The sequence below is a fragment of the Eleginops maclovinus genome, chromosome 14, assembly GCF_036324505.1.
Source record: "Eleginops maclovinus isolate JMC-PN-2008 ecotype Puerto Natales chromosome 14, JC_Emac_rtc_rv5, whole genome shotgun sequence".
Classification (NCBI taxonomy): Eukaryota; Metazoa; Chordata; class Actinopteri; order Perciformes; family Eleginopidae; genus Eleginops; species Eleginops maclovinus.
In genome coordinates this window covers 10,114,977-10,130,071 of record NC_086362.1, presented here as the reverse complement: position 1 = coordinate 10,130,071, position 15,095 = coordinate 10,114,977, and the positions used below count along the sequence as shown (strand labels likewise).

Sequence of the window (15,095 nt, the reverse complement as noted above, 5' to 3'; positions counted from 1 at the left end):
AGCCCTCTGTACTCCTCCTCCCGTCCATCCCTTATACACCCTACCACTGCAGAGTCATCTGAAAATGAGGTGGCAGGTGGCATGATGAACAGGAAAGGAGACAGCACAGTCCGCTGAGGGGCTCCTGTACTGCCAACCACCACATCACAAGACGTGTTGTTGTTATTGTAAATATTTTTTCTCTTTTTGCACTATTTTATTTATCTTATTTGCACCATGTATGTTGAGTTGTTGGAGGAGCATGGGACATAACATTTTCATTGCCAACATATACGTTGTATATGCTGTGCATATGACCAATAAAACCTTGAAACCTTGGAGTTACCTTACTTAAAAAATAAAATAAATCTGAGAGCTACCGGCCGATAGTCATTGGGCCCCAAGCAGGACCTCTTCCACAGCACTGGAATGGTCTCCGGGTGCAGGCTCAGGTTGAACAGGTGCTGAAGAACCGGAGACAGCTGGCTGGCGCAGGTCTTCAGAACCCTGGGGCTGATGCCTGCAGATTTGCCATGGTGTATTTTCTCCAGCCGTCTCTTCACCTGGCCTGTGGTTACAGTGAGGCAGGGGAGGGGGTTTGATGTCTCGGGTAGCAGGGAGGGACGTCAGAGGTGAGAAAGTAGAGTTCAGAGTGTTCAACAGTGATGGAGGGGTCAGAGGCACGGAGAGCAGTGGGTGGATGTTGAAGTCCGGATACTCATCTCTGTGGTGGAGGTGAGGTGTGAAGTGGAGGAGACAGCAGCGGGGGCGGGGGGGCTGAACCTATTGAAGAAGGTGTTCAGCTTGTTAGCCCTCTCCAGAGTGCCGGTCGTCAGTCTCTCTCTCCCCTTGAACCCCGTGATGGCCTTCATTCCAGTCCACACATCCTTGCTATTGTTCTGCTGAAGCTTGGCCTCCAGGTTCTTTATGTAGGAATCCTTGCTCTTCCTCAGCTTGGCCCTCAGGTCGTGCTGGATGCTCCTCAGCAATGATTTGTCCCTAGACTTGAAAGCTTCCTTCTTCTTGTTTAAAAGCTGCTTCAGGTCACTTATAATCCAGGGTTTATTATTCGGAAAGCAGTGCATCCTAAAAGATGCATCCCCTATTTTCAAAGCAGTATATCAAAATGGTTACAGATGTACAGTAAATGAAACTTTGTTAGTAAATTGAGATTACGTTAACTGAAGAATGTGCAACTTCCAGTTTAAACAGATCTGATGTCTTGTGTATTTTAACTGCAGTAATACTATTTATGCAAGTTAAAAGTACTGGTTAACCCTCTCAGTGCAGGTAGCAATGTTTGATATGTCAAAAGCACGACAGACAACAGAAGGAACCGTAGCACCCTCAAATGAAGGAGCAAGTAACCACCGTGGATATTATTTTCATTTCACATGTTATCAGGGGAGAGCGCGAACGCAGTCCCCCACTACCACAAATTATGCAATCGAGATTCCCACATTTGGGGAATTCGCAGAGGTCAGCTCAGCCGGAGTGCAATGGCCAAGCCTCGCCCTGGGTGAACCACCTTCTTGATCAGGGTATCTCCCTTGCCAGGTAAGTATGAGTTGTACACGCTCCTGGCAGGCGACTGATTCACAGACACACCACATTCACTCAGGGGGCAGAAACTGTACAAATAACCAAAAACCGGAGATTAGAAGTGGGTAATAATATTTAGGAATGTATACAGAACAAACTCTTTTGTTTAAGGCTAAACGGACTATTTTCTCTTTAAAATGTGCCTCATCTCCCATGATGCATTGCTGCATTTCCATATCAACGGCAGATCTAAAATAACCAGTTTCCTCAGTTTTACCTCCAAAAAATGTGCAACAGCCTGACAGCAAAGTTAAATGAGGCTGAAATAGATCATACTGCAATAAGGAAGATCCACATTAGAAGCTCAGAGGATAGAATAACACCGTTTTGTTTCTCTCATTCAAATTACAACCACTTCCTGTTTCTTTGTTAGGACTGGGGACAGCCGGAAGACACTGCCATCTATTGGTCTGGAGGGGGATCAACACTGGCTGTTTTAAAATCTTTACAAAAGCAGAACAGCTAAATTAAAAACTGCAGCATTAAAAAGGACCATGTAGCTAATACAACATCACTAAATAACATTTAGAAAACTGAACATGGTGACTTTCATTTAAGTAATGATTTATAGCAGGACTGATACAATAGATTGAATTGCTTTTGGCCGTGTAGGCTAATTATTATATTTCAATATTTGTAGTAGGTCTCTCTGTGCACCGGTAACAGCAAGAACATAAAGTGAACACTTACACAATGGTGCCTGGGCTCTGAAAGTAGGAGTGTTTCTTGGGGTTTCTGCAGCACTATAGCAATGAATCCAAGCAACATTTAATCAAATGAATAAGCCTGATGACTGACAAATAATTGAGTGTTTAGAAGTTAGTTTTAAATGTTGAAAGGACAGTGAACTCAGCACGGTTAACAACCTCGTCGTCTACAGAGAGAGATAGGTACTTTATTGATCCCAATTTGGGACATTTTTATACTGCAGCAGCTCAATAAATAAAATAGCAATAACAACAACTGTATAAAAATATACATACAAAATGAACACAAAATGAAATGAAAAATAACACAGATATAAGCAGTACTGTAAAGTAGGATATTGTATATACCTTCGGTGTTGGAGGAACGGAATATTAAATAGGATCTAAATGTGAAATGAACAGCGTTCAAGTCCAGTAGTGCAGTAGAGCGATGCCTGGTCATGTCACACAATGTAGACCAATCAAAACTTAAAACCCCAAAAAATCTAATTTACCATCAGTGAAGAATGTGCAACTTCCAGTTTAAACAGATCTGATGTCTTGTGTTTTATAACTGCAGTAACACTTTTCATATCTGTTAGAAGTACTGGTTAACCCTCTCAGTGCAGATAGTAATGTTGATCTGTCAAAGGCAGGACAGACAACAGAAGGAGCTGTAGCATCCTCAGGTGGGGAAAGAGTTGAACTCCATGAATATTATTTTCATTTCACATGTTATCAGGGGAGAGCGCGAACGCAGTCCCCCACTACCACAAATTATGCAGTCGAGATTCCCACATTTGGGGAATTCGCAGAGGTCAGCTCAACCGGAGTGCAATGGCCAAGCCTCGCCCTGGTGAACCACCTTCTTGATCATGGTATCTCCCCTGCCAGGTAAGTATGAGTTGTACACGCTCCTGGCAGGCGACTCATTCACAGACACACCACATTCACTCAGGGGGCAGAAACTGTACAAATAACCAAAAACCGGACATTAGAAGTGGGTGAAAATATTTAGGAATGTATAACAGAACAAACTCTTTTGTTTTAAGGCTAAACGGACTATTTTCTCTTTAAAATGTGCCTCATCTCCCATGATGCAATGCTGCATTTCCATATCAATGGCAGATCTAAAATAACCAGTTTCCTCAGTTTTACCTCCAAAAAATGTGCAACAGCCTGACAGCAAAGTTAAATGAGGCTGAAATAGATCATACTGCAATAAGGAAGATCCACATTAGAAGCTCAGAGGAAAGAATAACACCGTTTTGTTTCTCATATTGAAATTACAACCACTTCCTGTTTCTTTGTTTAGGACTGGGGACAGCCGGAAGACACTGCCAACTATTGGTCTGGAAGGGAATCAACACTGGCTGTTTTCAAATGAAACATACAACTAATTTAGCAATGAAGCCCAACAAAACGTTCATCTAATTAATAAGCGTGTTTACGGAAATGAATGTTTAGAAAGTTATATTTTAAATGTTGAAAGGGCAGTAAAGCACGTTTAAGAACCTACTTGCCTACAGAGCGATGCCTGGTCATATCACACACTGTCATTGAGGAATATGCAACTTTCAGTTTAAACTGATCTTATGTCTTGTGTATTATTACTGCATAAATAACATTTATATCAGTTAAAAATAATGGTAAGTCCTCTCAGGGCAGGTAGAAAACGTTTGATCTGTCAAAGGCAGGACAGACAACAGAAGGAGCTTTTTAGCCTCTGGTGGAGAAACAAGTAAACTCCATGAATTCTATTTTGTTTCACTCTTTCAAGTTATAACCACTTCCTGGGAGTACAAATATTCTGGATTCAGCTTTATATTTACACTACATAACTTGAGTGGTCTCAATCTTAGCATTTACACCTGACAAGCACTTTCCCTAAAATGTCAAACTATTCCTTTAAAAATGAGATGCACACAAAAACAACAAAAGAAACGTAGACACAGACATTGCTATCATACCTGCTTTGCAGACATCCATGATTTTAAGCCACATTGTCTCCCTCTGTCAATCAGTCCAGATGACTAAAGCCGGAAACTGTATCGCCTATTTCTTTAGTGTCCACTAGAAAGACAGAGTAAACAAAGTAAAGAAAGACAGTTACAGGAGATCTTTCAGTTGCATTTCAATGATCTTTAATTAGAGAGTGATCAGAACTGGAGCAACCACATACAGATATAAAAAGCCTGGAAAAGGAAATTCCAATTTATAATTTCCTATGTATTAGAAAATACAGGCGCTATATTATAATACGTGCCAGTATTTACATACACAGTAAATGTTTGTCGATTTCATGAGACTTGGCAACACTTGATTTGAAAGATAAAACCCAAGTTTACCTGCGTAAACAATGCAGCAGATTCCTTCGCTAAATTCCTGTTTAAGCTCTGAGTTATTACCTAAAACTAAGAACATTTTACTGAAGTACCATACTTTACTTATGTTCATTTTATGCTACTTTGTACTCCACTACATGTATTACCTTGAATTTCTTTCGTTATTGATTATTGATCAAAAATATGATCAACACAAATAAATATTTAGTTACACCTGGATTATTTTCACATGCTACCCTGCAGCTTGATAACCGTTTCAATACATTAAGAATTAGGTTTGATAAATCCAAACCAATGATATATGATTCTGAAATGGGCCAATCAGCATAATGAATACTTTTAGTACTTTAAGTATATTTATATGCCAATACTTTTAGTAGTAAAAGTAGTAGTGTCATTTTCAAAGCAGGGCTTTTACTGATAACTATTCCTTAACTCTGTTAGTCCTACTGTTGCTGAAGTATAACATCACTGCACAAACGCATAGTATTGCTCCAGGCACATAACATCATGGCAACAATAAATGCTAACGAAGGCCTGAAAGTTAAGAGACCACACTTCCCATTTGATTTTGACACTGAGAGGGGGTGCACCGTTCCTGGAGGTACTGCAATACCAGGTCGATGCGTGGAGTGGACGGAGCAAGCCCTTTTCCATCTCCCTATTCCAAAATCAATTTAATATATGGTCCCCGGGTAGGGGACGTATCAGATATTAAACTGATAAGAACAGATACTACACTTGATCTTAGCCAAAAGGCCGAGAAGCGATAACACCACACAGTCGTGGGAGAAGACCCTTTCTCTGCACAGTCACTCTTACTCAAGGTTTTAAAATATGTTTATATAACAAAAAACATAAAGGGGGGAGTAACAATCTACAAATAACACAGTGCATAAGTAAAACGAGCACAAAACAGCAGCAAATGTCATTTTAACAAAGTATGTGGTCGCATTTGAAGCTCCGTAGCGCTTCCTGGTCATGTGACACAATTTAGTCCAATAGAAATGTAAAGCCTGAGCCACGTTATTAACAGTCAGGGAGAACGCTGTAACTTCCATTGTAAAACATATTGAAATTTCTTCTGAACAGACAGATAGACAGAGAAAGTCTAAAGCACATTATAGTATTATAGAGTTGCAACACTCTGTGATGTGCCGCCAGGGCAGTCACGTGGTTCATGTGAGCCCCGATAGTTCCAAACAAACGCTGTGCTGTCATGATATTCTATGGGACAGACAACATCGATTGCGTTATTGAATGGCAAATATTAAAGAAAACACACATCTAAGCACTTTTTCAGCTGTTATTACATTACTGCATATTTGTTAATGTCAGTTTTGCATTTGGAGAGGCAGGGTGACAACGGAAAGCTGTGTATTACTTAGGTTAGTTTTACATTTTTGGGGAAAAGCATAGTGTTCATGTTAGCATGGGTTGCACTACTGGCTTTAGTAGTTCTAACTTAACTTTTCCTTTCCATATCATTCATCTGATTATATACGTCTTATGATTTTCATTTTAACGTAACTGGGCCGTTTTATTGATTCGTGATTTTGCTTATAAATTCCGATTCAACCATTAGCCTACCATCGTGGTAGAGCTAAGAGGTTTGCTGTGGTCCGTTCAGCATTCGCCTAGCTCAGTTGTTCTGATGAAAGTGACCACCCCCAGGACCACAACACGAACATGTTAAGACTAAGAATATAATTTTAACATTAACCTATACACATATTATCAAAACAATAAAAATGAATTAATGCTTGTATCTTTTGGGTCTATAGTGAGTTTCCGAGAACCAGCACCTTATGTGGTGGAGAGGTTTGTGTGCCCCGATGAACCTGGGGCTGTGTTGTCTGGAAGCTTGTGTTCCTGTTAGGGTCTCCCATGGCAAATTGGTCTCAGGTAAGGGGCCAGACTAAGATTGGTTCAAAAGACCTCATGACAAACAAACTTGAAAGCGAGGTTACCCGGCCCGGAGGAAGCCCGGGGTCCCCTTCTGGAGCCAGGCCCAGAAGGATGACTCGTCAGCGAGCGTCTGGTGGCCGGGCTTGCCACGGAGCCTGGCCGGGCACAGCCCAAAAAAGCAACCTGGGCAACACCTCCGGCTTCTCTGTACTCCTCCTCCCGTCCATCCCTTATACACCCTACCACTGCAGAGTCATCTGAAAATGAGGTGGCAGGTGGCATGATGAACAGGAAAGGAGACAGCACAGTCCCCTGAGGGGCTCCTGTACTGCCAACCACCACATCAGACAGTACACTGCCCAGTCGGACATAATTTGGCCTGTCTGTGAGGTAGTTGGCAATCCAGGAGATGATGGACGCGCCTACCCTCATAGCCTGCAGCTTGTCACTCAGAAGCCGTGGCTGGATCGTGTTGAATGCACTGAAGAAATCAAAGAAGGTGATTCTCACAGTGCATCCCGATAGATCCAGGTACAATTGAGCACGCTGCAGCAGGTAGATAATAGCATCATCCACCCCCAGGTGAGCCTGGTAGGCAAATTGCAGAGGGTCAAGAAATGATCTCACCTGCATTCTGAGATGGGACAATACCAGGCTGGCTCTCCAGCACCTTCATCACATGAGATGTGAGAGCTACCTGCCACCAGTCATTGAGCCAGAAGGAGTCGTCTTTTTTGGGACAGGAACAATGCAGGACGTCTTCCACAGCACTGGGATGGTCCCCTGGTGCAGGCTCAGGTTGAACAGGTGCTGAAGAACCGGAGACAGCTGGCTGGCGCAGGTCTTCAGAACAACTGCTGTTATATGGCATGGTGGAAGCAGTGAGGAGCGGTATCTGAAACTGCTTTGAAAAGCAGAAGTCCCACTTGTGAATCTGAGGAAGGTCAGCGCATCTTCTCCATCCCATATAGTAATGCACATACAGAACTTGTGTTTTCAATGATGACCTCAGCATGGAGAAATGAGATAAATCGTCTGGATGTGGACAGTGTCAAGGCAGAGCTGCAAATTTGTATCAACTTCACATTTGATTGCACAGACATGTACCAGAGACTCCTTACAACAAAAAACTATTGGAAGCAGCCAGGAAAGGCAAAAGTATCGAACATATACATTCAACTATGTGGTTAGTACACTACAGTAATGTGTTTTGAGTTTGAAGGATTCAGTGAAGCCAGGATAAAACTAAAGGATAATCCCAAAAGGTCCTCCTTTTTGGTGTTATGGAAATGGCCACCCTACCTAGCGTGAAGATAGTCTACATGCGCCTTTAATGACACATTTACTTCATTAAAACTGTCCCCTTAAATCCAAATTGGCTCAAAGGTTGTTACTGGTGCAGTACACAACATTTTCCAGAGCGGTATTCATAAATATGACACAGAGCTAATATATTTACCGATATATCTTAATCAAAGTAAACCTCAACGACGAGCAATCGCAGGCGGAGGACTCTAGTGAAAAGTAACTATCCGAAGGAAGCACTTGTGTCGCGCCGCACGGTGAATGAAGTATCGGATCTCGTTTTTAAAGGACATACAAAGTCTACAAATATCTTTTGCTTCAAAACGAAGCAACATGTCCTGTAGGCTGTGTTGTTTCTGAAACCTTCTTGGTTGATTTGAAAAAAACATCCCAAATCAAAAGTTAATAGCAAGGCCACCGACCATTAACAGAAAGAGAAGTGTGCTTCGAGTTGCGTACTAATAAATGGGAATAAAAAAATATTGCCTGAATCCATTAAACTTGGTGGAAGACTGAAGCACGGGCTAAGGAAGAATCCCTTCATTTAACATACATAAGCCTATCCTAATCAAAGGTGTTTACACTTTTGTTCGTTTTCTAAGATTGCGAGATAAAGTAGGCCCTGGCCTTAGTGGAGGTGTATGCCCAACGCGTGGGGTTCCCTTCCGTTTCTACATTTTGTCCTCCTCAACTACAGTAGCCCACTATAGATTGACGTAGTTCGTATGAAGAATACACTGTAAACTGGTGGAGGTGATGAAATAGTGAACATGACTATTTGTCCAATATTAACCTGCTGTCGGGCCATATCTGTGTGGTACTGAGAGTCAATTAAAAACAATGTATCACCAAGAATTGCTATAAATCTATTCCGGATGTATTTAGCTGGGTAAGTTTGTACTTTAAGGCATACATTGACTTGAATATGATGTCGGATCAAATTTTCTATTTGTTTTTCTGCCTTTTGTTTTCCCTGTATAAATTCTGAAGTCATATCCAATGGACGACTTATAGGAGGGAAGGGAAGTTTACCAGCCTTTTCTCACACATTCTCACTCCAGAACTAGAGCCACTTTGCATGGGATAGAGCCCATCTTAAAACTTAATTATGAATGGAGGCTTATGAGCGGTGATCAAGGTTGACATAAAAGATACTTAAAGCTATGGTTTGAACCAGGAGGATCCTGACCTCTTGAAGGGACAGGTCAGTCCTCACTGCTCCTAGAGTGTGCTTTCTAATCGTTGGCTGCATGTTTAGCCGGTAATCAACCGGTTAAGCCTCTGGATGGGAGTGAGGTCGAGAGGGAAGGAAAAAGAGAGCAGGCCGGATTGTGTTGTGTCTTCCACAACTTGTCACTACAGAAGCCGAACACAGTCAAGGAGGACAAGATGGGGATACTTGTCTCATTCCTCATAATTTAAGAGAGGGGTATTAAGGTAGGGAAAGTGCAGCAAATAGCTTCTGATTTAAGATGTTGGAGATTAAATATCAGATTGAAACAAAAAACTACATTCTTATCAGTATTTTTTGTAAACATGACTTTCCTCCTCTTGCAAACTTTTGTTCCCCTCCCATTAAAGCGTTTATTTAATAAATCATATAACACATTTAACCCAATGCAGCAGAACTCTTTGAGTGAATGTTAACAGTTGAATACCGATTCTTTGTATCACAGCATGTCGAAGGCTGCAGAGAGGACAGCTTCTACAACTTCTTGCGGACTCCTGTCGCATCAGCTTGCATCCGTCACTTCAGCTGCTCATCGCCACCATCAGCTAAGTCAGCTACATACGGCTACTTCGGCAGCATCAGGGTGAGTCTTTTTACTGAATTTTTACAGACCACCAATTTTTGAGCTGCAGCCATGTTTTGCATAGCCGTAAATTATCTCAAGTGAAATACCACCAAATGCTTTAACCCAGGGGAACTCTTTTGGTTGGTTTTTTTGATGAGTCCTTTAGATAGAGATTTCCACAAAATCCATAGATGTTTCCAATCTTGATATGTAAGTATATTTACCCCCTTTGCTTTTTTTGTTTAACTTTTCCTTATCGAGGCTAAGATGGTTCTACATCGAGGCTCAGTCTCAGGAGCTCCTAAGAAATCAAAGAGTCAAAGATAAACACAGAGTGCCTGATCGTTGTCTACAACTCTTACTCAACAGTGTTTTTGGAGCGGTAAGCGGACACTCTATTTTGGGATTTAAATCTGTATAGTATGAATACAGTATAATTAAATATTGAAATCTTACAAAGAAGGATGAAATATGGAAGCTTAAACATCTTACTTGGCTGTATAGGTTACCTGACCTTGGTTGTGACCTACATAGCAAGACATATTTCAAAGAAACCTGTCTTGATGATCACACCTACTGTCCCATGCCACACTTTTATTGAATAAATGTGTGTTTAAACACTGAAAATAAAGCTTTTTCCACCTGATTACTTTAACTTTCTACGATTACATGTGATCTGAAGAACAGGGGAGGCTCTGGCATTTCAGACACTAAACAATTTGTCAGAAGTGAGGCGGAGAAGTCGGAAGTGTGCTACAGTTTTGTGCCTAATCTTTCTGACCTGCTATCTCTGGAGCCCAGTGCATCTGCTGTATTTAATGGCTCATTTGGGAGGCTGACTGCCACTCTTCATTATAGGTTATTGAAAAGAGACGCACTTGGTGGATTCAATTGAAAATGTTTTGCCTTTTCCATCGTTCTCTGCCAAACTGTCCCTCTATATTTTCCTTGGCCACCTGTAGTTTTTTACACTTTTGACCCCTTCTTAAATTGCATGCTTATGAATGACGTACGTAACACATCAAGCTCAAGCAATTAAGATACATTGGCAGTATATGCACAGCTTTGCGTGTACCTTAATAATAAAAATCGATATAAATTTCAACATATTTTCTTTACTTTTTTACAGGAGAGAGAATTGGTCAGGCTGTGTTGGATTGTAAGTGTCAACATTTATAGATTACGCCATTATTATTGCAGTTTACGGACTATGAAAAAAGCTTGAAAACCTCCATCTTTGATCTGATTAAAACATGCTTAATTTATTCTAATACATTTTTGATGCATGGCTTTCTTTACAGAGTTACAAAGGTGAGGCTTGCAAAGAGTTGTGACACGATCAAGATGGATACTTGAACTACAAGGATGTGGCTGAATGCCTGAGGACCATGGGATACAGGCCCACAGAGATGGAGAGGCTGGAAATAGTTCAACAGATCAAGTTGAGAAGTGAGCCAATAATAACATCTTTTAAAAGAAAAAGGACAATATATGGTATATGTGCAAACAAAATGGCCTACAACCCTGCGTTCTCTCTACAAAGTGGGCGGGTGATGGATTTTGAGGATATATTGAGCTGATTGGGACAGGTTGATGGAGAGGACTGCTCACATGCTGGACTCAAGGAGATCCAGGCCGCCTTTGTACAGTGTGAGTCAACTGAGAACTAGATCTTAGAGATATTATGATTAACATTACAATTCGGATGGAATTCGTTATAGACAATTGTCTTATGTTTGAAAAGTTAAAAGCAAAATCCATTTTTCATGGTTTATTCTTCAAGTTGACTTGATGGAGATGGAAAAGAATCACCAGGACGAGATGAAGGTGGCGATCAAAGACGATGTGGGGGGAGAAGCTAAAGAAAGGAGAAAGGAGGAGATCTTAAAGGGAGCTGGACAGTAACGGCAGATGGAAAACCATCGACTTTTGAAGGTGAGAATAAGACGCTTTAGGCACTGTATTTTTTAGTATTGACCAGTAGTGTGTGTCCTTCTTATTCATACATTTTCATTTTATTCACTGGACTCAATTCCTTTTTTGTTGGTCTCTCCTCTTCAGAGTTTGTGATGATGCTCCTCGATTCGCTAGCTGTACAAGGGAGGAAGGAATGGATACGCTTCTAAATTTTCCCTATATAGTGAACATAACTAATGACCCATATGACAATTTGTCTCTACATGTTGAATGGTTTGTAAATAGGTATAGGGGGAATCATCTACATAATGGTGTGCCTCAAGCTCTTATAATTGTTTATGATGGATTGTAAAAGGAGTGTAAAAGAAGCTATGTCAACTGCATCAAATGTGGTGCACGCTGTTTTGCAGAGTTTTAACATGTAAATAAAGATGTTTAGCTATTTTTAATAAAGATACATAAATGATGACTTTTTTAAAATGGGCCTTCAATTAAACAACACAATACTTTTGAACATATTACACACAGCATATAATAATGGATGCATGGCATTTAAACTTTCCAAACAGACTTTATCCAAAACATGTCTTTTACTACCTCAGGTCATGGTCCAAAACAAACCAAATGGAGTTGGTTAAATGAATAATAACATCTTCTAGCAGAATATAGATATATATAAATTAAATCAATGTCACTTGTCAAGTTAATTACACAATGCGCTTCTGAGCTTTGTCAGGTTACTGTTTTAGAATTTTGAAAAATACTGGCACATCTCAGGTGTGTCAGAAAAAAAAAGTCACATTTCAGAATCAAATCTGGCCTTACATTTAATGTTAGCCATGGAACCAATTAAATAAGCTACCTCCTATTTTATATCTTAACGCTTACATGAATTAAGCTAATGGTAACGTTATCATTTAAAACAAAATATTACAACCAAAGTTCACGTTTAAGACATATCTGCATCATGCAGTATAGTTTACATGTTACCAGGTAAAATGAAGGTCTCGTAGTCAGACAAAGACCAGAACAGATTATAAAGAGAGAGATACTCAAATCTGTGTTTCAGAGGAGAACGTCCACTGGATCTCCGGTCTCTGTGTCAACATTGATCTTCAATTTCAAAAATTCCAAGGACATTGTCTGCTAAACCTCTACCAAAAACAAACTGATGTTGGGAGGAGTTCAAATTTTAATTTGGTGTGTCTTGATTGGTCAGTAGGACTCAGTTCGCATGCTGTGCTAAAAATGAACTGCAAAAAACAAAACTGTTTCGTGTAAGCAAAACAAAAAGTGTATTTTTATTTAATTAACTAAACTACCTGCGGATCTTGTCCTTCACCGCCTGTTCCATAATAGTGTATTTCTTCTCCTTTTAAGGGAAGGTTTGCTCTGACTTTTGGAAACATATTTAGGAATACCCTCCAAATATCACGGATTCTGTAAAACAAAAGTTTAGTCTCCAAGCACGAGAAGAGCTACTGTGAACTTATTGTGCACTTTTGCATGTTGCTCCACATTGGGCAGGGTTGAGGGGTATTCGGGCGTACTGGAATGACTTCGCATCTGGAAACTGGATGAACTCACAGCACAGTTGCTTTAGCTGTAGCTTTGGGTTAAAGAGCCCACACCCATTGGTATTTATGGAGTTACTTACACAGCCTGGTGTGGGTATCTAGAGTCCGCAAATTTTGTTTGTGTATGTTTTTTCGAAAATTTGTGGCCAACATCATGCATACTTAGGTATGTTGTCAAAGCTCACTCTGCAGTCCACTCAAAATCAGTCACATCCATACCTTCGATGTACATCTAAAAAAGCGCCTCTCCTCTTTTGTAATGCCAGTCGACATACATTGCCATCAAAACTTTTTATCTTTTGTTCCTTCTTCATTTTTCATTCTTTTCCTCTTTCCAGGTCCGTTCACATGGTAGACCTGATATATGGATAAACTTCTTCCTTTTCCTATATTCCATCGACTGTATTTGCATATTCAGGACAACCTGCTAGGCTAGTACACTCTGCGAGGAACCTTTTGATCTAGGCTCATCAGGGCAAATTCTGCTCATGAGGTCTTGCACCCAAGATTCCTTTTCTATCTGTGAAGTGTACAACAGGAAGGACATCAACTTCCTGTCCCTACGGGGTAGGGGCCTCCTGCAAGGACTCAGCTGGGCACCTGTGGTGATTTCTCTCCCGTGATTCCTGTAACGATGGAAGCTTCCTGCCGACCAATGCTCGCTTCCATCCTTCCGGAACAAAGATGTTTGAGGTAAAGCATACGGTTTTTAATATACAAGACACATTTAATGAAGAGTCGGGCTTACTATACATAGCTTGATGGAGTAATGGGATGGCAGAGGAGGTGTTGGCTGGAGTAAAGTAGTACGAATAAGGCAGTTATTAAACTGATTATTTCTTGAAGGCGCATATGTTTTTTATGTCAAATATGAATCTGTGAGGACACAATTGCTTCCATTGTCATTCCTTACTGTGACTGTGTATCAAAGCTTTCACAAAATTCTTGTTTCATGAGGATTTATATTTACTTCACATATTTGACTTGTTTGTTTGATTGTAATTTTTATTTTCATGTTAGTAAATGTACTTTTCTAAGTAATACTTACTTTATATAAAGTAACAGTAAATGAAACAACACACCCAGTAAAGAAAGAGTAAGTGAGACAATACTTGTGACTTACTAAAAGTGGAGTGTCAATACTAAGTGGAGTCTGTGTGGACGGTCCTTTGTTACTCACTCCAGCCAGCTGAGCGGTGATCCCTGGAACGGCAGCTGTCTGAAACTATTTGATCAGAGGTCTGAGCTGTGTGCAGTCTAACCAGCTCATGTTTACCATAGTCCAACTCGTACACAGACACCAACATTCGTTCTGGACCCCCACTCTCTGTCACTAACACACGATGCCAGCTGAGAGGAGAGAGGAGGAGCCTGTTTCTGAATATCATTTACCAGGACCAAGAAAGACAGGGGGAAAACCGAGTGAACACAAGTTCGCTCAAGCTTTAGCGCGTATATCTGATTCTCTGTCTCTCTATTGTTGAGGGGTTTCTCCTCAGTCTTGTTGTAGTAGAGAATATCTCTCATCAGAGCACACCCGTTTGTTAACCATATCTCTCAACGGCTCTGCAGCACAAAGTGGCCCGGATGGCAGCCACGATACATAGACTTCTATGTTTGTTTCCCTGAAAAAGAACAAGTGGTTCACATGTAAAACACTTAACTTTCTAAGCCAGGGGTTTTTCAATGGTTTTTGTCCAGGGACCACCACATTGCATAGAAGCAATCGCGGGCCACTGATGTGCATGCGCGTGCGCGTGGGTATTTTGGTGTTACATGCATAGCTCAATGCATGAAATATGAAAGCGAGGCCACGCTGATTTTATAATAATTTAAGTAGATTTATTAAATAAATTAACTTAAAGATTATTTAGAAAGAATAAAGAATAATAAAAGTGTTGTGCAATTCGTATTGTGAAAAAATAGTAATCTTAAAAATGTCATGCAAGTCAGTCTAGGTGTGTGACAAACAACACGGGA

The 15,095-nt window shown here is 40.6% G+C and overlaps 3 non-coding genes across 3 annotated transcripts; all 3 read right to left on the bottom strand.

The window, feature by feature from the left end:
* Positions 1 to 1,380: 1,380 nt before the first annotated feature.
* On the bottom strand, positions 1,381 to 1,544 carry LOC134876366 (U1 spliceosomal RNA). The gene has a single exon (XR_010167414.1). It is a non-coding gene; the product is annotated as a U1 spliceosomal RNA (small nuclear RNA).
* Positions 1,545 to 3,006: 1,462 nt separating this feature from the next.
* On the bottom strand, positions 3,007 to 3,169 carry LOC134876367 (U1 spliceosomal RNA). Its single transcript, XR_010167415.1, has one exon. It is a non-coding gene; the product is annotated as a U1 spliceosomal RNA (small nuclear RNA).
* Positions 3,170 to 5,194: 2,025 nt separating this feature from the next.
* LOC134876372 (U2 spliceosomal RNA) lies at positions 5,195 to 5,383 on the bottom strand. Its single transcript, XR_010167420.1, has one exon. It is a non-coding gene; the product is annotated as a U2 spliceosomal RNA (small nuclear RNA).
* Between the last annotated feature and the right edge of the window lie 9,712 nt (positions 5,384 to 15,095).